The sequence below is a fragment of the Schistocerca serialis genome, chromosome 9, assembly GCF_023864345.2.
Source record: "Schistocerca serialis cubense isolate TAMUIC-IGC-003099 chromosome 9, iqSchSeri2.2, whole genome shotgun sequence".
Taxonomy (NCBI): Eukaryota; Metazoa; Arthropoda; class Insecta; order Orthoptera; family Acrididae; genus Schistocerca; species Schistocerca serialis.
The window spans coordinates 146,830,004-146,839,328 of record NC_064646.1 but is presented as its reverse complement, the minus strand read 5'-3'; the positions used below and the strand labels follow the sequence as shown (position 1 = coordinate 146,839,328).

The window sequence follows — 9,325 nt, the reverse complement described above, 5'->3', positions numbered from 1 at the left end:
GGTCGGCATTTTGTTAGTTGCGGGCGCGTAGCTAGGCAGTGCGTTCGAATGTTTCCACCTGCGTGCAGTGCAATGTCAATCCTGAGCATCTCGCAGCTGCATCTCGAGACGATCGTGGTAAATATCGCTTCGTGCAAGCGTCAGCGTAGCGTCAGTCGAGCAAAGTCGAGACAAGTCAAGCTGAGAGATGTCACACAGTTAATTAATCGGTACGCGACGCAGACAACGCTTTTCCAAGTGTCCCATGTCACGCACCGCAGAGGGCGAACGCCTCCACGCAGCAGAGTGGCGCAGTGGAAGCGTGCTGGGCCCATAACCCAGAGGTCCGTGGATCGAAACCACGCTCTGCTAAAATTATTCTTTTTCTTGGGTGCTTCGAGCTCGTTCACTAAGCCTCGGGTGCGATGATTCAGCGTCAACAGCAAACCCTGTAAGTTCTGAAACGACGACGACGTGGTGTGAAGAATACGAGAAACACTTCCTAAGACGCAGACTTTCTTACGATTCTGCAGCAACTACATTTCTCGATCACAACGTTAATGTCCTTTCGGGCCACACGTGCAACTTTTGCGATATAAAAATCGCACCTCCCCGGCGGGGAATCGAACCCCGGTCTCCCGCGTGACAGGCGGGGATACTAACCACTATACTACCGACGAATACGCAGTCCGTACCTACAATGCACGCTCACTTATGATTCTCAAGTAGGTGATACATCTCAAATCTAGCGTCCCGATGCTTTCAGAGTCAGCTGCTACGAAATAAAAGTATGCCCCAGGTGAGGCTCGAACTCACAACCCCGGCATTGCTCACGGCTACTGCCTTATAAGTACCGTGCGCTAACCAATTGCGCCACTGGGGCTACAGCAGGGTGCTTTCAGTTAGCGGTATTCGCTTTGCTGCCAACCTGTTGTGGCTACAGATCCATCATACGACCGTCACCTGCGGCCATACTGCGACTTTAGCACCCGTCTACGGATGCTTCATACGATTCTTGTTTCATATGCTACACTTACAAGCATATCAGCCGCTTGTCATCACCGAAAAATTGCAGAAAACGCGCGCCTTGCCGTCTGCTACCTGTCCAACGGCGAGGGCAGATGTGTGGCAAGCTCTAAGCTATGCAGGCGCACCATGGCCGAGCAGCTAGAGGAGAGATGCCTTCCTTGGCAGCTCCCTGCAGAGTGCGGAAGACCGGAGTGGCCGCGCCGCCGTTGTCAGTGGACGACACGCAGTTGGCGAGCCACCGAGAACACGTTGCTCCGCGATGTGTACCCGCCTCTCATTACGAAACGCGAACAGTGGCCCTGTGGCGCAACGGATAACGCGTCTGACTACGGATCAGAAGATTCCAGGTTCGAATCCTGGCAGGGTCGGCATTTTGTTAGTTGCGGGCGCGTAGCTAGGCAGTGCGTTCGAATGTTTCCACCTGCGTGCAGTGCAATGTCAATCCTGAGCATCTCGCAGCTGCATCTCGAGACGATCGTGGTAAATATCGCTTCGTGCAAGCGTCAGCGTAGCGTCAGTCGAGCAAAGTCGAGACAAGTCAAGCTGAGAGATGTCACACAGTTAATTAATCGGTACGCGACGCAGACAACGCTTTTCCAAGTGTCCCATGTCACGCACCGCAGAGGGCGAACGCCTCCACGCAGCAGAGTGGCGCAGTGGAAGCGTGCTGGGCCCATAACCCAGAGGTCCGTGGATCGAAACCACGCTCTGCTAAAATTATTCTTTTTCTTGGGTGCTTCGAGCTCGTTCACTAAGCCTCGGGTGCGATGATTCAGCGTCAACAGCAAACCCTGTAAGTTCTGAAACGACGACGACGTGGTGTGAAGAATACGAGAAACACTTCCTAAGACGCAGACTTTCTTACGATTCTGCAGCAACTACATTTCTCGATCACAACGTTAATGTCCTTTCGGGCCACACGTGCAACTTTTGCGATATAAAAATCGCACCTCCCCGGCGGGGAATCGAACCCCGGTCTCCCGCGTGACAGGCGGGGATACTAACCACTATACTACCGAGGAATACGCAGTCCGCACCTACAATGCACGCTCACTTATGATTCTCAAGCAGGTGATACATCTCAAATCTAGCGTCCCGATGCTTTCAGAGTCAGCTGCTACGAAATAAAAGTATGCCCCAGGTGAGGCTCGAACTCACAACCCCGGCATTGCTCACGGCTACTGCCTTATAAGTACCATGCGCTAACCAATTGCGCCACTGGGGCTACAGCAGGGTGCTTTCAGTTAGCGGTATTCGCTTTGCTGCCAACCTGTTGTGGCTACAGATCCATCATACGACCGTCACCTGCGGCCATACTGCGACTTTAGCACCCGTCTACGGATGCTTCATACGATTCTTGTTTCATATGCTACACTTACAAGCATATCAGCCGCTTGTCATCACCGAAAAATTGCAGAAAACGCGCGCCTTGCCGTCTGCTACCTGTCCAACGGCGAGGGCAGATGTGTGGCAAGCTCTAAGCTATGCAGGCGCACCATGGCCGAGCAGCTAGAGGAGAGATGCCTTCCTTGGCAGCTCCCTGCAGAGTGCGGAAGACCGGAGTGGCCGCGCCGCCGTTGTCAGTGGACGACACGCAGTTGGCGAGCCACCGAGAACACGTTGCTCCGCGATGTGTACCCGCCTCTCATTACGAAACGCGAACAGTGGCCCTGTGGCGCAACGGATAACGCGTCTGACTACGGATCAGAAGATTCCAGGTTCGAATCCTGGCAGGGTCGGCATTTTGTTAGTTGCGGGCGCGTAGCTAGGCAGTGCGTTCGAATGTTTCCACCTGCGTGCAGTGCAATGTCAATCCTGAGCATCTCGCAGCTGCATCTCGAGACGATCGTGGTAAATATCGCTTCGTGCAAGCGTCAGCGTAGCGTCAGTCGAGCAAAGTCGAGACAAGTCAAGCTGAGAGATGTCACACAGTTAATTAATCGGTACGCGACGCAGACAACGCTTTTCCAAGTGTCCCATGTCACGCACCGCAGAGGGCGAACGCCTCCACGCAGCAGAGTGGCGCAGTGGAAGCGTGCTGGGCCCATAACCCAGAGGTCCGTGGATCGAAACCACGCTCTGCTAAAATTATTCTTTTTCTTGGGTGCTTCGAGCTCGTTCACTAAGCCTCGGGTGCGATGATTCAGCGTCAACAGCAAACCCTGTAAGTTCTGAAACGACGACGACGTGGTGTGAAGAATACGAGAAACACTTCCTAAGACGCAGACTTTCTTACGATTCTGCAGCAACTACATTTCTCGATCACAACGTTAATGTCCTTTCGGGCCACACGTGCAACTTTTGCGATATAAAAATCGCACCTCCCCGGCGGGGAATCGAACCCCGGTCTCCCGCGTGACAGGCGGGGATACTAACCACTATACTACCGAGGAATACGCAGTCCGCACCTACAATGCACGCTCACTTATGATTCTCAAGCAGGTGATACATCTCAAATCTAGCGTCCCGATGCTTTCAGAGTCAGCTGCTACGAAATAAAAGTATGCCCCAGGTGAGGCTCGAACTCACAACCCCGGCATTGCTCACGGCTACTGCCTTATAAGTACCATGCGCTAACCAATTGCGCCACTGGGGCTACAGCAGGGTGCTTTCAGTTAGCGGTATTCGCTTTGCTGCCAACCTGTTGTGGCTACAGATCCATCATACGACCGTCACCTGCGGCCATACTGCGACTTTAGCACCCGTCTACGGATGCTTCATACGATTCTTGTTTCATATGCTACACTTACAAGCATATCAGCCGCTTGTCATCACCGAAAAATTGCAGAAAACGCGCGCCTTGCCGTCTGCTACCTGTCCAACGGCGAGGGCAGATGTGTGGCAAGCTCTAAGCTATGCAGGCGCACCATGGCCGAGCAGCTAGAGGAGAGATGCCTTCCTTGGCAGCTCCCTGCAGAGTGCGGAAGACCGGAGTGGCCGCGCCGCCGTTGTCAGTGGACGACACGCAGTTGGCGAGCCACCGAGAACACGTTGCTCCGCGATGTGTACCCGCCTCTCATTACGAAACGCGAACAGTGGCCCTGTGGCGCAACGGATAACGCGTCTGACTACGGATCAGAAGATTCCAGGTTCGAATCCTGGCAGGGTCGGCATTTTGTTAGTTGCGGGCGCGTAGCTAGGCAGTGCGTTCGAATGTTTCCACCTGCGTGCAGTGCAATGTCAATCCTGAGCATCTCGCAGCTGCATCTCGAGACGATCGTGGTAAATATCGCTTCGTGCAAGCGTCAGCGTAGCGTCAGTCGAGCAAAGTCGAGACAAGTCAAGCTGAGAGATGTCACACAGTTAATTAATCGGTACGCGACGCAGACAACGCTTTTCCAAGTGTCCCATGTCACGCACCGCAGAGGGCGAACGCCTCCACGCAGCAGAGTGGCGCAGTGGAAGCGTGCTGGGCCCATAACCCAGAGGTCCGTGGATCGAAACCACGCTCTGCTAAAATTATTCTTTTTCTTGGGTGCTTCGAGCTCGTTCACTAAGCCTCGGGTGCGATGATTCAGCGTCAACAGCAAACCCTGTAAGTTCTGAAACGACGACGACGTGGTGTGAAGAATACGAGAAACACTTCCTAAGACGCAGACTTTCTTACGATTCTGCAGCAACTACATTTCTCGATCACAACGTTAATGTCCTTTCGGGCCACACGTGCAACTTTTGCGATATAAAAATCGCACCTCCCCGGCGGGGAATCGAACCCCGGTCTCCCGCGTGACAGGCGGGGATACTAACCACTATACTACCGAGGAATACGCAGTCCGTACCTACAATGCACGCTCACTTATGATTCTCAAGCAGGTGATACATCTCAAATCTAGCGTCCCGATGCTTTCAGAGTCAGCTGCTACGAAATAAAAGTATGCCCCAGGTGAGGCTCGAACTCACAACCCCGGCATTGCTCACGGCTACTGCCTTATAAGTACCGTGCGCTAACCAATTGCGCCACTGGGGCTACAGCAGGGTGCTTTCAGTTAGCGGTATTCGCTTTGCTGCCAACCTGTTGTGGCTACAGATCCATCATACGACCGTCACCTGCGGCCATACTGCGACTTTAGCACCCGTCTACGGATGCTTCATACGATTCTTGTTTCATATGCTACACTTACAAGCATATCAGCCGCTTGTCATCACCGAAAAATTGCAGAAAACGCGCGCCTTGCCGTCTGCTACCTGTCCAACGGCGAGGGCAGATGTGTGGCAAGCTCTAAGCTATGCAGGCGCACCATGGCCGAGCAGCTAGAGGAGAGATGCCTTCCTTGGCAGCTCCCTGCAGAGTGCGGAAGACCGGAGTGGCCGCGCCGCCGTTGTCAGTGGACGACACGCAGTTGGCGAGCCACCGAGAACACGTTGCTCCGCGATGTGTACCCGCCTCTCATTACGAAACGCGAACAGTGGCCCTGTGGCGCAACGGATAACGCGTCTGACTACGGATCAGAAGATTCCAGGTTCGAATCCTGGCAGGGTCGGCATTTTGTTAGTTGCGGGCGCGTAGCTAGGCAGTGCGTTCGAATGTTTCCACCTGCGTGCAGTGCAATGTCAATCCTGAGCATCTCGCAGCTGCATCTCGAGACGATCGTGGTAAATATCGCTTCGTGCAAGCGTCAGCGTAGCGTCAGTCGAGCAAAGTCGAGACAAGTCAAGCTGAGAGATGTCACACAGTTAATTAATCGGTACGCGACGCAGACAACGCTTTTCCAAGTGTCCCATGTCACGCACCGCAGAGGGCGAACGCCTCCACGCAGCAGAGTGGCGCAGTGGAAGCGTGCTGGGCCCATAACCCAGAGGTCCGTGGATCGAAACCACGCTCTGCTAAAATTATTCTTTTTCTTGGGTGCTTCGAGCTCGTTCACTAAGCCTCGGGTGCGATGATTCAGCGTCAACAGCAAACCCTGTAAGTTCTGAAACGACGACGACGTGGTGTGAAGAATACGAGAAACACTTCCTAAGACGCAGACTTTCTTACGATTCTGCAGCAACTACATTTCTCGATCACAACGTTAATGTCCTTTCGGGCCACACGTGCAACTTTTGCGATATAAAAATCGCACCTCCCCGGCGGGGAATCGAACCCCGGTCTCCCGCGTGACAGGCGGGGATACTAACCACTATACTACCGAGGAATACGCAGTCCGCACCTACAATGCACGCTCACTTATGATTCTCAAGCAGGTGATACATCTCAAATCTAGCGTCCCGATGCTTTCAGAGTCAGCTGCTACGAAATAAAAGTATGCCCCAGGTGAGGCTCGAACTCACAACCCCGGCATTGCTCACGGCTACTGCCTTATAAGTACCGTGCGCTAACCAATTGCGCCACTGGGGCTACAGCAGGGTGCTTTCAGTTAGCGGCATTCGCTTTGCTGCCAACCTGTTGTGGCTACAGATCCATCATACGACCGTCACCTGCGGCCATACTGCGACTTTAGCACCCGTCTACGGATGCTTCATACGATTCTTGTTTCATATGCTACACTTACAAGCATATCAGCCGCTTGTCATCACCGAAAAATTGCAGAAAACGCGCGCCTTGCCGTCTGCTACCTGTCCAACGGCGAGGGCAGATGTGTGGCAAGCTCTAAGCTATGCAGGCGCACCATGGCCGAGCAGCTAGAGGAGAGATGCCTTCCTTGGCAGCTCCCTGCAGAGTGCGGAAGACCGGAGTGGCCGCGCCGCCGTTGTCAGTGGACGACACGCAGTTGGCGAGCCACCGAGAACACGTTGCTCCGCGATGTGTACCCGCCTCTCATTACGAAACGCGAACAGTGGCCCTGTGGCGCAACGGATAACGCGTCTGACTACGGATCAGAAGATTCCAGGTTCGAATCCTGGCAGGGTCGGCATTTTGTTAGTTGCGGGCGCGTAGCTAGGCAGTGCGTTCGAATGTTTCCACCTGCGTGCAGTGCAATGTCAATCCTGAGCATCTCGCAGCTGCATCTCGAGACGATCGTGGTAAATATCGCTTCGTGCAAGCGTCAGCGTAGCGTCAGTCGAGCAAAGTCGAGACAAGTCAAGCTGAGAGATGTCACACAGTTAATTAATCGGTACGCGACGCAGACAACGCTTTTCCAAGTGTCCCATGTCACGCACCGCAGAGGGCGAACGCCTCCACGCAGCAGAGTGGCGCAGTGGAAGCGTGCTGGGCCCATAACCCAGAGGTCCGTGGATCGAAACCACGCTCTGCTAAAATTATTCTTTTTCTTGGGTGCTTCGAGCTCGTTCACTAAGCCTCGGGTGCGATGATTCAGCGTCAACAGCAAACCCTGTAAGTTCTGAAACGACGACGACGTGGTGTGAAGAATACGAGAAACACTTCCTAAGACGCAGACTTTCTTACGATTCTGCAGCAACTACATTTCTCGATCACAACGTTAATGTCCTTTCGGGCCACACGTGCAACTTTTGCGATATAAAAATCGCACCTCCCCGGCGGGGAATCGAACCCCGGTCTCCCGCGTGACAGGCGGGGATACTAACCACTATACTACCGAGGAATACGCAGTCCGTACCTACAATGCACGCTCACTTATGATTCTCAAGCAGGTGATACATCTCAAATCTAGCGTCCCGATGCTTTCAGAGTCAGCTGCTACGAAATAAAAGTATGCCCCAGGTGAGGCTCGAACTCACAACCCCGGCATTGCTCACGGCTACTGCCTTATAAGTACCGTGCGCTAACCAATTGCGCCACTGGGGCTACAGCAGGGTGCTTTCAGTTAGCGGTATTCGCTTTGCTGCCAACCTGTTGTGGCTACAGATCCATCATACGACCGTCACCTGCGGCCATACTGCGACTTTAGCACCCGTCTACGGATGCTTCATACGATTCTTGTTTCATATGCTACACTTACAAGCATATCAGCCGCTTGTCATCACCGAAAAATTGCAGAAAACGCGCGCCTTGCCGTCTGCTACCTGTCCAACGGCGAGGGCAGATGTGTGGCAAGCTCTAAGCTATGCAGGCGCACCATGGCCGAGCAGCTAGAGGAGAGATGCCTTCCTTGGCAGCTCCCTGCAGAGTGCGGAAGACCGGAGTGGCCGCGCCGCCGTTGTCAGTGGACGACACGCAGTTGGCGAGCCACCGAGAACACGTTGCTCCGCGATGTGTACCCGCCTCTCATTACGAAACGCGAACAGTGGCCCTGTGGCGCAACGGATAACGCGTCTGACTACGGATCAGAAGATTCCAGGTTCGAATCCTGGCAGGGTCGGCATTTTGTTAGTTGCGGGCGCGTAGCTAGGCAGTGCGTTCGAATGTTTCCACCTGCGTGCAGTGCAATGTCAATCCTGAGCATCTCGCAGCTGCATCTCGAGACGATCGTGGTAAATATCGCTTCGTGCAAGCGTCAGCGTAGCGTCAGTCGAGCAAAGTCGAGACAAGTCAAGCTGAGAGATGTCACACAGTTAATTAATCGGTACGCGACGCAGACAACGCTTTTCCAAGTGTCCCATGTCACGCACCGCAGAGGGCGAACGCCTCCACGCAGCAGAGTGGCGCAGTGGAAGCGTGCTGGGCCCATAACCCAGAGGTCCGTGGATCGAAACCACGCTCTGCTAAAATTATTCTTTTTCTTGGGTGCTTCGAGCTCGTTCACTAAGCCTCGGGTGCGATGATTCAGCGTCAACAGCAAACCCTGTAAGTTCTGAAACGACGACGACGTGGTGTGAAGAATACGAGAAACACTTCCTAAGACGCAGACTTTCTTACGATTCTGCAGCAACTACATTTCTCGATCACAACGTTAATGTCCTTTCGGGCCACACGTGCAACTTTTGCGATATAAAAATCGCACCTCCCCGGCGGGGAATCGAACCCCGGTCTCCCGCGTGACAGGCGGGGATACTAACCACTATACTACCGAGGAATACGCAGTCCGTACCTACAATGCACGCTCACTTATGATTCTCAAGCAGGTGATACATCTCAAATCTAGCGTCCCGATGCTTTCAGAGTCAGCTGCTACGAAATAAAAGTATGCCCCAGGTGAGGCTCGAACTCACAACCCCGGCATTGCTCACGGCTACTGCCTTATAAGTACCGTGCGCTAACCAATTGCGCCACTGGGGCTACAGCAGGGTGCTTTCAGTTAGCGGTATTCGCTTTGCTGCCAACCTGTTGTGGCTACAGATCCATCATACGACCGTCACCTGCGGCCATACTGCGACTTTAGCACCCGTCTACGGATGCTTCATACGATTCTTGTTTCATATGCTACACTTACAAGCATATCAGCCGCTTGTCATCACCGAAAAATTGCAGAAAACGCGCGCCTTGCCGTCTGCTACCTGTCCAACGGCGAGGGCA

At 53.7% G+C, this 9,325-nt stretch overlaps 27 non-coding genes across 27 annotated transcripts; 13 read left to right on the top strand and 14 right to left on the bottom strand.

Moving 5' to 3' along the window:
• The first annotated feature begins 279 nt into the window (after window positions 1-279).
• On the top strand, window positions 280-351 carry Trnam-cau (transfer RNA methionine (anticodon CAU)). Its single transcript has one exon. It is a non-coding gene; the product is annotated as a tRNA-Met (tRNA).
• Window positions 352-587: 236 nt separating this feature from the next.
• On the bottom strand, window positions 588-659 carry Trnad-guc (transfer RNA aspartic acid (anticodon GUC)). Its single transcript has one exon. It is a non-coding gene; the product is annotated as a tRNA-Asp (tRNA).
• Window positions 660-770: 111 nt separating this feature from the next.
• Window positions 771-862, bottom strand: Trnai-uau (transfer RNA isoleucine (anticodon UAU)). Its single transcript is given in 2 exon segments — window positions 771-806; window positions 825-862. It is a non-coding gene; the product is annotated as a tRNA-Ile (tRNA).
• Window positions 863-1,303: 441 nt separating this feature from the next.
• On the top strand, window positions 1,304-1,376 carry Trnar-acg (transfer RNA arginine (anticodon ACG)). Its single transcript has one exon. It is a non-coding gene; the product is annotated as a tRNA-Arg (tRNA).
• A 274-nt stretch (window positions 1,377-1,650) lies between these two features.
• On the top strand, window positions 1,651-1,722 carry Trnam-cau (transfer RNA methionine (anticodon CAU)). Its single transcript has one exon. It is a non-coding gene; the product is annotated as a tRNA-Met (tRNA).
• A 236-nt stretch (window positions 1,723-1,958) lies between these two features.
• Trnad-guc (transfer RNA aspartic acid (anticodon GUC)) lies at window positions 1,959-2,030 on the bottom strand. The gene has a single exon. It is a non-coding gene; the product is annotated as a tRNA-Asp (tRNA).
• A 111-nt stretch (window positions 2,031-2,141) lies between these two features.
• Window positions 2,142-2,233, bottom strand: Trnai-uau (transfer RNA isoleucine (anticodon UAU)). Its single transcript is given in 2 exon segments — window positions 2,142-2,177; window positions 2,196-2,233. It is a non-coding gene; the product is annotated as a tRNA-Ile (tRNA).
• Window positions 2,234-2,674: 441 nt separating this feature from the next.
• On the top strand, window positions 2,675-2,747 carry Trnar-acg (transfer RNA arginine (anticodon ACG)). The gene has a single exon. It is a non-coding gene; the product is annotated as a tRNA-Arg (tRNA).
• A 274-nt stretch (window positions 2,748-3,021) lies between these two features.
• Window positions 3,022-3,093, top strand: Trnam-cau (transfer RNA methionine (anticodon CAU)). Its single transcript has one exon. It is a non-coding gene; the product is annotated as a tRNA-Met (tRNA).
• A 236-nt stretch (window positions 3,094-3,329) lies between these two features.
• Trnad-guc (transfer RNA aspartic acid (anticodon GUC)) lies at window positions 3,330-3,401 on the bottom strand. The gene has a single exon. It is a non-coding gene; the product is annotated as a tRNA-Asp (tRNA).
• A 111-nt stretch (window positions 3,402-3,512) lies between these two features.
• Window positions 3,513-3,604, bottom strand: Trnai-uau (transfer RNA isoleucine (anticodon UAU)). The gene is given in 2 exon segments: window positions 3,513-3,548; window positions 3,567-3,604. It is a non-coding gene; the product is annotated as a tRNA-Ile (tRNA).
• Window positions 3,605-4,045: 441 nt separating this feature from the next.
• Trnar-acg (transfer RNA arginine (anticodon ACG)) lies at window positions 4,046-4,118 on the top strand. The gene has a single exon. It is a non-coding gene; the product is annotated as a tRNA-Arg (tRNA).
• A 274-nt stretch (window positions 4,119-4,392) lies between these two features.
• Window positions 4,393-4,464, top strand: Trnam-cau (transfer RNA methionine (anticodon CAU)). Its single transcript has one exon. It is a non-coding gene; the product is annotated as a tRNA-Met (tRNA).
• A 236-nt stretch (window positions 4,465-4,700) lies between these two features.
• Window positions 4,701-4,772, bottom strand: Trnad-guc (transfer RNA aspartic acid (anticodon GUC)). Its single transcript has one exon. It is a non-coding gene; the product is annotated as a tRNA-Asp (tRNA).
• Window positions 4,773-4,883: 111 nt separating this feature from the next.
• On the bottom strand, window positions 4,884-4,975 carry Trnai-uau (transfer RNA isoleucine (anticodon UAU)). The gene is given in 2 exon segments: window positions 4,884-4,919; window positions 4,938-4,975. It is a non-coding gene; the product is annotated as a tRNA-Ile (tRNA).
• Window positions 4,976-5,416: 441 nt separating this feature from the next.
• On the top strand, window positions 5,417-5,489 carry Trnar-acg (transfer RNA arginine (anticodon ACG)). The gene has a single exon. It is a non-coding gene; the product is annotated as a tRNA-Arg (tRNA).
• Window positions 5,490-5,763: 274 nt separating this feature from the next.
• On the top strand, window positions 5,764-5,835 carry Trnam-cau (transfer RNA methionine (anticodon CAU)). The gene has a single exon. It is a non-coding gene; the product is annotated as a tRNA-Met (tRNA).
• Window positions 5,836-6,071: 236 nt separating this feature from the next.
• Trnad-guc (transfer RNA aspartic acid (anticodon GUC)) lies at window positions 6,072-6,143 on the bottom strand. The gene has a single exon. It is a non-coding gene; the product is annotated as a tRNA-Asp (tRNA).
• A 111-nt stretch (window positions 6,144-6,254) lies between these two features.
• Trnai-uau (transfer RNA isoleucine (anticodon UAU)) lies at window positions 6,255-6,346 on the bottom strand. The gene is given in 2 exon segments: window positions 6,255-6,290; window positions 6,309-6,346. It is a non-coding gene; the product is annotated as a tRNA-Ile (tRNA).
• A 441-nt stretch (window positions 6,347-6,787) lies between these two features.
• Trnar-acg (transfer RNA arginine (anticodon ACG)) lies at window positions 6,788-6,860 on the top strand. The gene has a single exon. It is a non-coding gene; the product is annotated as a tRNA-Arg (tRNA).
• A 274-nt stretch (window positions 6,861-7,134) lies between these two features.
• Window positions 7,135-7,206, top strand: Trnam-cau (transfer RNA methionine (anticodon CAU)). The gene has a single exon. It is a non-coding gene; the product is annotated as a tRNA-Met (tRNA).
• A 236-nt stretch (window positions 7,207-7,442) lies between these two features.
• Trnad-guc (transfer RNA aspartic acid (anticodon GUC)) lies at window positions 7,443-7,514 on the bottom strand. The gene has a single exon. It is a non-coding gene; the product is annotated as a tRNA-Asp (tRNA).
• Window positions 7,515-7,625: 111 nt separating this feature from the next.
• Trnai-uau (transfer RNA isoleucine (anticodon UAU)) lies at window positions 7,626-7,717 on the bottom strand. The gene is given in 2 exon segments: window positions 7,626-7,661; window positions 7,680-7,717. It is a non-coding gene; the product is annotated as a tRNA-Ile (tRNA).
• A 441-nt stretch (window positions 7,718-8,158) lies between these two features.
• On the top strand, window positions 8,159-8,231 carry Trnar-acg (transfer RNA arginine (anticodon ACG)). Its single transcript has one exon. It is a non-coding gene; the product is annotated as a tRNA-Arg (tRNA).
• Window positions 8,232-8,505: 274 nt separating this feature from the next.
• On the top strand, window positions 8,506-8,577 carry Trnam-cau (transfer RNA methionine (anticodon CAU)). The gene has a single exon. It is a non-coding gene; the product is annotated as a tRNA-Met (tRNA).
• A 236-nt stretch (window positions 8,578-8,813) lies between these two features.
• Trnad-guc (transfer RNA aspartic acid (anticodon GUC)) lies at window positions 8,814-8,885 on the bottom strand. Its single transcript has one exon. It is a non-coding gene; the product is annotated as a tRNA-Asp (tRNA).
• Window positions 8,886-8,996: 111 nt separating this feature from the next.
• Trnai-uau (transfer RNA isoleucine (anticodon UAU)) lies at window positions 8,997-9,088 on the bottom strand. The gene is given in 2 exon segments: window positions 8,997-9,032; window positions 9,051-9,088. It is a non-coding gene; the product is annotated as a tRNA-Ile (tRNA).
• Window positions 9,089-9,325: the final 237 nt, after the last annotated feature.